We start from the raw sequence: 13,404 nt of genomic DNA, 5'->3' as shown, positions 1-13,404 counted from the left end.
TGTGTTTCGCAAAATGTTCTATGGGACGTCTCTACTGAACGTTTTCGTTTTTCCTACAATTAGAAGTTGCCAGTATTAAACACATTGGTGTTATCAAATGTAAAACATATAATTAATAAATGGGTGAAAATCGCTTGTGTCCATAATGCGCAGCATTAATATATAGCATTAATATATACCCACATGACAGCTCATTGCTACTTTGTAATTCTACTCCACTACAATTCAGAGGTTAACCTGGTATTTTTACTCCACTGCATTTATTTGAGTTACTTTGCAGATTCTGATTAATTATGTGAAATATAAACAACCCTTAAATCAGACTTTAGCTACACCTGAGTAAAATTCAGGTAAGGTGATTGTCAAGTGCCAACAATCAGGAGAGATATTTGATAGTTGGTGCTTGAGAAGACTAAACATGTATCTGCAATTGACATGAATGGAAGTAATAAAGTATATTCATTACTCGTTATTCTCAACTAATAGTTAATTAAAGACTGTATATTATGGCTATTTTGCACATCCCTTTCAAGATTTTCAAAGGTTAATCCGTTTTTCTGTTTTGCACCTCCTCCTATTAATATCTGTGTACATCCTGCACTAAACTGTTTTATTGTAGAGATCACTTATAGTATCTTCTTGATTTTTTATATTCTATATTTATACTTTCCCCCTATGAAAGTATGTACTCTTAATATTTTTTTGATCAAATATAACACATAAAAACAATAATTCAATAACGTGCTTTAACCACTAGGAGGTGCACACAAGGTGCACACAGCCATAATAACTTTTTATTATTAGTGTGTATGTACAACATCTGAAGATGTATAGTTTTATGCATGCTTTCACATCATTTTACAGCATATTGCTATACTATTTCAGACTCAGTATTTACATTCTTACATTCAAAGAAAATCAGTAATATCTTTAAAAACTGCAGTCCTTTTCTATCAGCTGTGCACCGTTATGGTGTAAATATAACCTATCTATGAATTAGATCAAATGTAAAAGTCAGCCGAATTAGTGTTGATACTGCAAGGAGACGTATTGTGTGAAGAGAAATTGAAGATTTTGTTTAATTGTTGATATATTTATGATCCACGTCAAGTATTCAGTTTCAGCGGCATTTCTTCCAGTTTTTCCAAAGGTCTTCTCATCAGGGCTCTCTAAATAAAGAACTACGGCAGATCTGTAATATGTAATGCAGCCGAACCGTGTATTACAATGCCGTTATGTGATGACTTTCAAAGAGAAAAGCAAGAGCACTTGGAATTAAGTATTATTTTATTCTTTTAAAATGTTTTCCGGATTTCATATAATATAAACACCAAATCCCAGCATGCATTGAGGCTAACACATCCAATCAGCGAGCTTAAAACCATAGCTGAGGATCTTGGGTAATCGCTCGAAATGCCTACGTCTGTTTCCGGTTATATTTATTTTGAAATTCAGTTCCTGACGGACGCCAAAAAAGCCAGAGATTATGGAATTAAACCAATAAATAAAAGCAAGGATACTTGTGTGTTATTGGTGAGTAAATAACAGTGTGTTATTTTGAAAAGAATAACAAATTAGAAGGAAAAACAGATTTAAAAAATACAGATTTCAGTATCCTGAGGCTCTGAGCCCCATTTATTTTCCTCACAGACGACAACAAAAGTCCGAAATTATACGATTTAAAATAAAAGCAATAACTGTGGCTTGATATTGAGTAAGAACATGTTTTTATGAACCACACAGCTTCCGGTCTTCCACGACCCGACCGGAGAAAAAGACGTGCTGCAGCCTGCAGGCACGAAACACGTTACCAGTAGAAATACATTGCTTTTAAAATCGTGCTGTGCAACACGAAAAAAAGGGGCAAATCGTGTTGGTGAACACGAATCAATAGATTAAAAATTGTGTTGGTGAACACGAAATGCCGTGAGACTGGGTTGTTAGTTCAGCAGGAAAATATCCACGTATTAACACGACTTAATGATGTCTGTAGTTAAAAGCTAATGTTGGGCTATAAGGAACTACAGCACGGTCACATGACTTCACCTCACCACCTCTAAGCTAAAGGTGGCTAATGTTGAGCTATAAAGGAACTACAGCACAGTCACATGACTTCACGTCACCACCGCTAAGCTAAATGTGGCTAATGTTGGGCTATAAAGGAACTACAGCACAGTCACATGACTTCACGTCACCACCGCTAAGCTAAATGTGGCTAATGTTGGGCTATAAAGGAACTACAGCACAGTCACATGACTTCACGTCACCACCGCTAAGCTAAAGGTGGCTAATGTTGGGCTATAAAGGAGCTACAGCACGGTCACATGACTTCACGTCCCCACCGCTAAGCTAAATGTGGCTAATGTTGGGCTATAAAGGAACTACAGCACAGTCACATGACTTCACGTCACCACCACTAAGCTAAAGGTGGCTAATGTTGGGCTATAAAGGAACTACAGCACGGTCACATGACTTCACGTCAACACCGCTAAGCTAAAGGCGGCTAATGTTGGGCTATAAAGGAACTACAGCACGGTCACATGACTTCAAGTCTCCACCGCTAAGCTAAAGGTGGCTAATGTTGGGCTATAAAGGAACTACAGCACGGTCACATGACTTCACGTCACCACCGCTAAGCTAAAGGTGGCTAATGTTGGGCTATAAAGGAACTACAGCACGGTCACATGACTTCAGGTCTCCACCGCTAAGCTAAAGGCGGCTAATGTTGGGCTATAAAGGAACTACAGCACGGTCACATGACTTCACGTCACCACCGCTAAGCTAAAGGCGGCTAATGTTGGGCTATAAAGGAACTACAGCACGGTCACATGACTTCAAGTCTCCACCGCTAAGCTAATGGTGGCTAATGTCGGGCTATAAAGGAATAGCCATGATACATTAGCTACTAATTATTCACAGTTTGTCCTATAACAAGACAAACTGTACTATACTAACTTGATCATGAGGTAAGATCTGAACCTGAAGGTCATGTTTTAAACCACGCATCCAACAGCCGGTTGACCCGGCTGTCCTCTGATAAATACTGGTGTCATATCTTGTCTATAATTGGACACATTTCACTGTTCAACTCTTTGTCTCACAGGAAACAGAGTGTTTGGACATGCCAAAAAGGTCCCTGTGCCAAAAAGGTCCAGCCATGCTTTGGTTGTGTTCTCAAACACCAGCAGGACTCCCCGGAGCAGCTTTCCTTCAGGAAGATATTTATCCCTAACAGACATCACAGATATTTCACAGGAGATAGAAACTCAGAGTTATGTGTCTGAGGAGAAACTTCATTTCTCTTTCTCCTTTCCCCCCGAGCCTCAGACGGATACATCCTGTTCGCTTCTGGACCTTTTCTAAGACGATATGATCCTCCCATGAGTGAAAAGCAGTCTCTTGTTAACCTTCCATCATTCCTCCCAATGTCTTCAGGTACAGTGCTGTTGGAAAACCCCCAACATGTCACGCTAGCAGAATCACATGTTCGCTTTTTGTCAACAACTGATTCTGCTCTTCTGTTTGTCTGAAAAACAAATCTCTCTCTCAGTTGTTATCTTGCTGCTCGTGTCTGTGTGGAATAAGGGTGCAATTTAAAAAGCACAATCACAAACAGCACTGAAACAAGGCACTTGTTAATAAATACACCGATGGGTTTTCCACATGTGGAGGGTGAAGAAAATTGAGGGTATTGAAACTCTGAGAGAAGAGGGGGAAAGTGAAACGTGATGGAAAACAGGTGAAGCATATCAATCAGATAGTGGGCTCTTCATGTGTCGTGTCTTGATATGTGTCTGTTGGTGTTACACATGGAGCTGCTGGTCAGATTTCAGACTTGATCTGAACATTAAAGGCTCTGAGCCCCATTTATTTTCCTAACAGACGGAGAAAAAAGTCAGACATTATACGATTTAAAATAAAAACAATAATCGTGGCTTGATATTGAGTAAGAACATGTTTTTATGAACCCCACAGCTTCCGGTCTTCCAAGATCCGCCCGGACAAAAAGACGTGCTGCAGGTACGAAACACACTACCAATAGAAATACATTGCTTTTAAAATCGTTCTGTGTGACACGAAAAACAGGTGAAAATCATGTTGGTGAACACGAATCAAAAGATTAATGTCGTGACTATAGCACGACATGCCGTGAGACTGGGTTGAAATATAATGTAAGCATTCAGAGCATATTATCCGGGTGTTTTCTGGCCAGATTTCACATCCGGACCAAACAGTTGTTGGCATTTAATTGAATGACTTCTCCCGTCACTATTATCCACCGAAGTGGTGTCTACACTTATCTTGCTACTTATTTTTTATTTTGAGGATGGAGGATCTGGTCGTGTATTAGAACTTTGTGTCTTGGTTCAGTTTATGCACTGTTCCCCTTTCTACACACGTATTGTTATAATTCTAAAGCTCACCTTCTATTTAAATCACTTTCCAACCAAAGATCAAACTTCATCACCAAAATAATGTCCAATCTTCCTCTTTTTTTAATCCATTTTCTATTTGCTGACTTTGATCACAGACGGCGTCTCAGGTTTGAGGCGAGGTCACCTTCAGCCTGCAGCTCCTAATCAGACGTTAATTAACCAGAATCTGCTCGTTAACCAATCATCCATCAAACGGCCAATTAGGCGACTCAATATTTCATACATTTTGTCGTCGGTAAGCAAAGCCTACATTTTTGAGGCTCGTATTTCAAGTGTAGGAATCTATTTTCATTACCATAATTCATTTCTCTCTACCGGTTCATCCTGTCCTCTTTCCCAGCTGCACCTGAACCTTCCTGCTGCGGGACGAATGCATTGCCCTCACATTTCGTGCACGGTTATTATCTTCCATAATTTACCAGACGTGTCGAGGAATCAGCGGCTGCAGGTTGAGAATCACGGAGGTTTTATATTTCATTCAGGGTTCACAAAGAGAAGGAGAAAGTTGCTGCTGAGCTTGGAGAGGGTTTTCTTATCGAGTCAGCCGGTTAGGCTCGGAGGGTTGAAGCGTTTTAACTTGTAAATGCACCCACCTCTAGTTTCATCCAGTTGAAGGAATATCTGGAGCGTGGAAAGTAGGATAACTTTCTTTCGCTGATCTTGCCTCGAGCTCTCTTCCTTTCCCACCTCTTGTGTTCAGGAGAAAGTCTGGGAGTCCTTCAGCCTCTCCTCTTCCTCCCCGGCCACACACGAAGGACGTTTCAACGGACTTGTCCTCATTAATTCTCCATTAGCAGGAATGTAATGGATTTTTAATGAAGGAGTGAAACACAAACACAAAGACGACATCAGCGAGAAGCCGAACCCCGTCCTGAATCCTCCTCAGAGGGAACCAACCGTCTTTCAGGTTTCAAGATTCAAGGCTTTATTGTCATTAGCACACACAGTGTAGATGTTGCAATGAAACACTTAAAGGTCTCCTATCATAATGTTTCTCACCCATATATCACAGGTCTCAGATATATACAGAGCCTGTCTCTGATTGGCTGAAACACCCAACAGATCATTGCAGCATTACCCATAATCCCCTCTGTTTCAGCCCTGTTTCCAAAGTCTCAGATCTTCTGGGTCTCTGTTCCGAGAATAACCACTAAACATGGAAAAGCAGCTTTTAGTTATTATGCCCCAACAATCTGGAACAACGTGCCCAAAGCACGTCCGCCGAAACACTTCCTAACACTTCACGCACCGATTGGCCGCTGCTTTTAATTGAGCTGCCCATACTCGCACTACAGTGTGCCTTTCAGTCATGTATCCTGTACCTGCTGTGTTTATTTATTTAATGTATTAATTTCCTTTGCTTTTAATGCCTGTTTTTAAATGCCTTTTTAATAATGTATTTGTGCTGTATTTGTTCTTAAAGGTGGGGTAGGTAAGTTTGAGAAACCGGCTCGAGATCGCTAGAATTTGAAAATGCACAACCGGAGAAAATCTGCCACTTCCTCACAGAGCCCCTCCTCCAACACACACGAACGCGCACATGACCAATGAGGGCACGAGGTAAGTGTGTGCCCCGATGGAAGGCTGACAGGCAGGTAGGCCATCCGATTGGTTGTACTTTTTACAGTATTACGGCTTCTACAGATGACATTTTTGTATGGATTTTTTGTCAAAGCACTTCAGATATTCATTGCTATCGGGATGTTAAGAGTATTCCATGGAATATAACAAAACGTGTATCTCGAGCCGGTTTCTGAAACTTACCTACCCCACCTTTAAATGTCGTTTGCTTTTAATCTGTAAAGCACTTTGAATCGCCACGTGCTGAAAAGTGCTGTATACATACAATTGCCTTGCAAACAGTTTCAATCCTGAGTTAAGCTTTGTTCAAGAATTGGTTATCAAATTCATTTATAATAATACAAATAATAATAATATGCACTGTGAAAGATGTCTATAAAATAAGTAAATACATGTTGAATACCGCACACAAGATGATTGCTAAAACTTTTCCACACTCACATCGCATTTCCTAAAGTTGATATGTTTTACAAACTGAAATCTGTATTATGTGTGTTCATTCAGGGAGCAGACCCCCCCCACCTGATAATTAAGATCCTCACTCATTGAATTTAACGGCTTCTAAACCCACAGCGTTTTGATTTAAAGGAGCCCGGCTTAATCGCTGCCTCGAAAGGTCATTTTTAATTAATGCTGCGACTCCGTAATGCAGCGAGATTACACAGAGTTCCAGCTGAATACTAAAGAAGCAGCCGGTGTTGCTGAAAGCTGTGTGTGTGTGTGTGTGTGTGTGTGTGTGTGTGTGTGTGTGTGTGTGTGTGTGTGTGTGTGTGTGTGTGTGTGTGTGTGTGTGTGTGTGTGTGTGTGTGTGTGTGTGTGTGTGTGTGTGTGTCGCTCACAAAGAGAGACTCACTCATAATTACCTGAGGAGGAGAGCTGGATGTTAGAGCGAGGTCAACGAGGAGCTTCTGAAGCACTCAGAGGCTCTGATTGGTGCACACCGGAGCAGAGAGGAGGCTCTGATTGGTGCAGAGAAGAGAGTCGTTTCCTCCTGGATGAGATGAGAGGAAGGGGTCTGCACAGGTTTGGATTGGATTATTATCCGTCCTGGTCTTAACTTCATAAATAACTACGTCTGGAAGCAGAAGGCAAATCACTGAAAGCATATTCAACAAGTACATCAACACTTTCGAAAGAACATCCATAACATTAATCTGTTTGCAACTTATACATCAATATTCCAATTACTTCGACTATTCCGCACTATTTCTATTATACCGTATTTTATTTTATTTACTTGCACAATTGCATCTGTTTTATTGAGTTGCTCTGTTGGAGGAGCCCGTGCCCTAACAATGTCATCGTCATAACTACACTGCAGCTAACGTACAAATGTATTCTGACATTATATTCTTTGCAAGTCCCCGGGCCTTGAGTTTCAAACCCCTGCCCTACATCTCTCGTAATTTCAAAGTGTACCAGAGTGAAGCATTGCACTTGTCTTAAAATGTCTCCCCCCCCCGGATGTGATGTCCCCTCAATCAACACATGTCAATACGTTGCTGAATACATGTGAAGCCTTCTCTGTCACAGTCTGCTCCATCAGTAGTTTTCCATTCACCTGTCTGTTTTCCACACCCACTCGTTAACTCACTCTCTTTCTCTTCTGCACCCATTAGCTTCTGCCACTATTTAAACCCGCATCTCACACACACTCTTTGCCAGATTGTACTTTGCCTCATGCTTGTCTCTCCCGCGTTCAAAACTAGATTGCCTACCCGGTTCCGACCCTGCCTGTCCCCGACCTGCCTGCTCTGCCTGTCCCCTGATCCTGCCTGTCCCTCGACTATCCTGCCTGGCCTGTTATCCGACCCTGCCTGTATCCACGCTGACCGCCTCGCTCACTCCCGGACCCTCTGCCTGTCCCTGACTCACCTTCTGCCCGCTGTCCTCCGGTGCGTTATACTGTCCGGTTGGTATTCCTCCGATCCAGTGGAATCTCCAATAAAGTCTATTACCAATTCTCCTTGGTTTCTCGAGGGCTGCGTTTGGGTTCTCCTTAAGATTGTGACATTCTTGATGTATATAACCTATGTCTATACACTTCTGTCTTTGTAGTGTTTTCGTCTATTGGAGAGATTTTTCTTTATTTATATATATCCTAAATTCTTGCCCACGGCAGCACATTGGTCAGAGCCGGCCCTGGCTGCCACAACACTGTAATGACTGACTGTGCTGTTGATTTATTGATAATGCATCTAATATCTGGGGCCTTTTTCATTTACCTTTCACGGATTCTCAAGAGAGGAATTATAAAGGCAAGGCAGGTGTATTTATATAGCCCCTTTCAGCACCGGGCGATTCAAGCGTCACAAAAATGAAAGACAATAAAAGTGACAATTTAATTCCAAAAGTATTCACAATTGGACTGTTACGTATTTCCCCGGTAATGTTCTGTGAATATGACGGTAAAACATGTTGTTATCTTTCGGCATTGCATCATAGCTTCCAGATTTCAAAATACAAGTATTTATATTTTTATAATATACCAATTATATCCAACACCACACTTGTTGCACACACACAATGTGGTGTTCTTGATCATTCAGTCCGTGCATGTTTCTCTTAAGGCCCTGACACACCAAGCAGTCACCAGAGGACTAGCCGACGCTGAAGTCGGCTGTTGCCTGGCCGTGTTCTCCTGCGTTTTGGCAATGTGTCGCACGGGAACACACCGCACCGACTTCAGTGCGTGAGTGGCAATAACTCTCCTTACCAGCAGGCGGCGGTAGTGTGTATTCGTCATTCAAAAGAGGCAACAACCGGAAGACAGAGAAGAAGAAGAGTATCTTTTCTCCGTAATATCATACAGAGCTGGCCTCTCCTGGATCAAGGTGATGAGCAGGTCTTCGTTTGCATCATTCCAGATCGCCATGATGAGATGAAAATGAATAGCAGTCTGTGTGTGCCTTCTTAAATCGTTTGTGTACGTCCCTCCCTTCCGCTTCGCTTCTCATGCACTGATTTGCTAGCTGAACAGCCAATCAGAGTGATTATTTGGTCCGACTGCCAGACCCGATACATGGCCGATTCAACATGTTGAATCGGCCATGCATCGGGTCTGGCAGTCCAAATAAGGCGTGTCACGGTCGACGGTGCGGGACACACCAACCTGACTACGGCGCCGCGAATGCCCGACAGCCTCTGACGGCCTCTGACTCCCAAAATCGGGTTGGTGTGTCAGGGCCTTTAGAGGTTCCCTATCATCTCATCCGTATCTCACAGGTCTCAATACAGACCCTGTCTCTGATTGGCTCAAACACCAAACACATCAAGCAGCATCCCACAATCCCCTCTGTTTCAGCCCTGTTTCAAAAGTGCTGATTCTGTGGCTTTAAATGCTGATGAGCTGCTGCTGGCCACGCCCCCTTGCATCTGGTCTGTTGTTAATGCGTAACCCACACATGACGTCAAATATGAACTTTTAAGTCACGTATGAACCAGAATCTAACGGCCCGTCCACACAGCGGCGTGCATTGAAGCTTCCAATGCTTCTGCCCGTTCGCTTTGAATGCGGTGACGTCACTGTTAGCCGAACTGCATTGTGGGAAGCGACGTGGAGCGTTGCTGGCGTTGCTCGCTTCAAAAGTTGAGCAATGTTCAACGTTTGACGCCTCGACGGAGACAGCCAATCGAATCATATGCCAGTACAAGCTCTAGCCAATCAAACCGCGTGCTTGTGTGTCTGGGGCGGGAGATTCATGTGAGTGGTTGTTGGTCGAGTTTCAGACACGCACGCCGCCGTGTGGACGAGCCGTAACTGGGCCGTTAATGAGTGGATTTCACACGCAGGAGGAACAGAGAGAAGCTTTATTTTGTATAAAATACTTTAATAATAATAATAATAATAATGCAGCACCTGAATCTGGTCGGACTCTCGAAGCTATATGTATTATGTCATACAGTTCACTCTCCCCTACATGTCTGCATCAGTGCACTCTGAGTCCAGGCCAGGTAGTGCAGAAGCCTTTTGAAGGGAAGGTCGTCAGGAGGAACAGATGAAAGGCTGCAGGTGATGAGCAGATTCAGAGACGAAGCACGAGGAGGAATACGAGTCCAGGAGAAACACGGAAGAGTCCGGGGGAGATCAGAAGCAGGGGGGTGCTCATTCAACGGCAACATGTCCCTCTCTGATCTTGTTTCGGCGATGTTAGAGGAGCCGCTGCGAGTCGGAAACATTTCCCCGGAGATCTCTCAAACTCGCTAAAGAGAGATGATTGCACCGCCGAACAGACGCTGCTCCTGAGAAAGGACATGAACAATACTCTACATGCACTCTGTCGGGTCCGAGGGGTGCTTTGATGCTCTGCTGGAGAAGTGCTCATCAGGACCAGGATCAGGACCAGGATCAGGATCAGGACCAGGATCAGGATCAGGATCAGGACCAGGATCAGGACCAGGATCAGGATCAGGATCGGGATCAGGACCAGGATCAGGTCCAGGATCAGAACCAGGACCAGGATCAGGATCAGAACCAGGATCAGGATCAGGACCAGGATCAGGACCAGGATCAGGACCAGGATCAGGATCAGGATCAGGATCGGGATCAGGACCAGGATCAGGTCCAGGATCAGAACCAGGACCAGGATCAGAACCAGGATCAGGATCAGGACCAGGACCAGTATCAGGACCAGGATCAGAACCAGGATCAGGACCAGGATCAGAACCAGGATCAGGACCAGGATCAGGACCAGGATCAGAACCAGGATCAGGACCAGGATCAGAACCAGGATCAGGATCAGGATCAGAACCAGGATCAGGACCAGGATCAGAACCAGGATCAGGACCAGGATCAGGACCAGGATCAGGATCAGGACCAGGATCAAGATCAGGATCAGGATCAAGATCAGGACCAGGATCAGGATCAGGATCAGGTTCAGGATCAGGATCAGGACCAGGACCAGGATCAGGTTTAGGATCAGAACCAGGATCAGGACCAGGATCAGAACCAGGATCAGGACCAGGATCAGGACCAGGATCAGGATCAGGACCAGGATCAAGATCAGGATCTGTATCTGTATCTGGCTGGATGATTCTCTCACTTTTAAACTTCAGGTCATTAATCTGAGGGTGAAAGCTACGTCGCCCTCTAGGGTACGGGAAAACAACATGCACCAGAATGGAATTGGTAATTCTTAGAAACAGTTTTATTGTATAGCAGCCTGGGACAAACAAAGTATCCAATAGGGCGTAGGTTTAACTGAGGAGCAAACAAAAGGAGGACTCTAAAAGGGAGCCGAATTAACTACAAATAAATATACATAATAAACTAAATAGCCCTCACGAAGTGGTACAAACTAATAAAAGAACTGTAGGTATCCACAGCGATACGACCAAACAACAGTCAAATTGATGCTAAGCTAACTAAGACAAATCTAACATCACACGCGTTAACCACGGTTCACAGATTCAGTACACACACGGTGACCTTTGACCTGTGCTGGACTGGTGATCTGGTCTACATGAATGCACCTGCCTGAACAAGTTGGATGCCGCCTATCACAGTGAGATGTGTTACTAACTGTAAAGCACTTACTCATCACTGTACCCTGAATGCGAGGTCAGGTTTTCTATCACTTACCGTACAGAGGCTCAGTCACTGGTACACGTGCATCTATAAAGCCCTGCTGGGTAAACTCCCACCTTACCTACTACCACAGGGGGTCCGCGGGGTCTTAAAAAGTATTAAAAGTTAATAAATCAATTTAGCGAAAATTAAGGCTATTAAAAAGTATTAAACGGCATTTTCCAAGGTATTACATTTTGTAGCTTGTTTTCAATAAGTATATAAATGGTCCAAAGAGGTTGTATTCTACAGTTTGCCTGAATGTAATCATTGCGTAAGTGTGTAGTGTGATTCTGTGTCGTTTATTTATGGCATCCCGCTTGATAGCGCGCAAAGCTCCGTTTACGCCGGTTGTTAAACAACATCGTTATGGGGAAATGCAAGTTTGCGTCCAAATGGTTGGAAGATAAGGAGGAAGGACCACCAATACTGTATATAGTAAATGTGTCGCCAATGTAACCGGTTAAAAATCCAAGTGGCGATGAGGTCTTAAAATGTATGGAAAGGGTCTTAATAAAGGTCTTAAAAGGTGTTAAATTCAACTTCAGGATTCCTGCATATACCCTGTACCACCACCTCATGGGCTGGCTCCGGCCTGTAGCCGAACTCCTCCAGCGCTACACCCCAGACGGAGCCTTAAGGTCGGCTGATCAGCTGCTGCTGGTAGTGCCCAAGACCAGGCTCCAACCCGAGGGCACCGAGCCTTCGCAGCGGCTGGTCCCGGGCTCTGGAACACGCTGCCCCTCCATGTGAGGTCGGCCCCGGGCTCTGGAAGACGCTGCCCCTCCATGTGAGGTCGGCCCCGGGCTCTGGAAGACGCTGCCCCTCCATGTGAGGTCGGCCCTGGGACTCTGGAACACGCTGCCCCTCCATGTGAGGTCGGCCCCGGGCTCTGGAAGACGCTGCCCCTCCATGTGAGGTCGGCCCCGGGCTCTGGAAGACGCTGCCCCTCCATGTGAGGTCGGCCCTGGGACTCTGGAACACGCTGCCCCTCCACGTGAGGTCGGCCCTGGGGCTCTGGAACACTCTGCCCCTCCGTGTGAGGTCGGCCCTGGGGGTCTTTGAATCCTCCCTGAAGACTCACTTCTTCTCCCTGGCCTTCTAGTCAGAGCGGAGCACGACTCCTGACTTTTCCCTGTGTTCTTGTTTTTTATATTTCTGTCGTAAATGATTCTCTTTTATTGAGATTGCAGTGTTTTTATTACATGTACAGCGCTTTGGCTCGACCAAGCATCGCTTTTAAATGTGCTGTATGAATACAACTTGATTTACATCTGCTCACGGATATCACAGAGAGTAGCTATTGCCTGAGATCCCAGGATGTGTTTTTATCACATGGACCAAGTCTCAGCTCGAGGAATTGATATTTGATACTCCTGGTACCGGTCTTTGTGAATATGTTTGTAACCTGTACCCCGGTCATTATGTTGTATGCGTCCTGTTTTAGTTTTCTGCTGTAGCCAATGTGTCTCCTTGGGAAAGAGACCGCTGATCTCAACGGGATGTTTAACCTGGATAAATAAAGTCTACAAACAAACAAAAACCAACAAAGGCTTTTTTTTGATCAGACAAGATGAACAGGAACAATACTATATATGGACATGGTGAAAAACACACAACAACGGGAACTAAGTGATCTGCAACGAGACGAAGAGATTTGAGCTCCAGGAAATAATGGCGTCTGTTGACGTGAGTTTGATGTGGGACCTCTCCAGTTGCATTTAAGTCAACTCTGCAAAGAAACCCTTAACGCCATGCTCTTATGTCTGTTTTAAATGTGTACTTGTTGACGTTGTTCCTTGAAACTGCATTCAGTATATT

Source organism: Pseudochaenichthys georgianus, unplaced genomic scaffold, assembly GCF_902827115.2.
Source record: "Pseudochaenichthys georgianus unplaced genomic scaffold, fPseGeo1.2 scaffold_167_arrow_ctg1, whole genome shotgun sequence".
NCBI classification, from domain to species: domain Eukaryota; kingdom Metazoa; phylum Chordata; class Actinopteri; order Perciformes; family Channichthyidae; genus Pseudochaenichthys; species Pseudochaenichthys georgianus.
The sequence above is the reverse complement of the archived record's forward strand: the minus strand, read 5'-3'. Positions refer to the sequence as shown.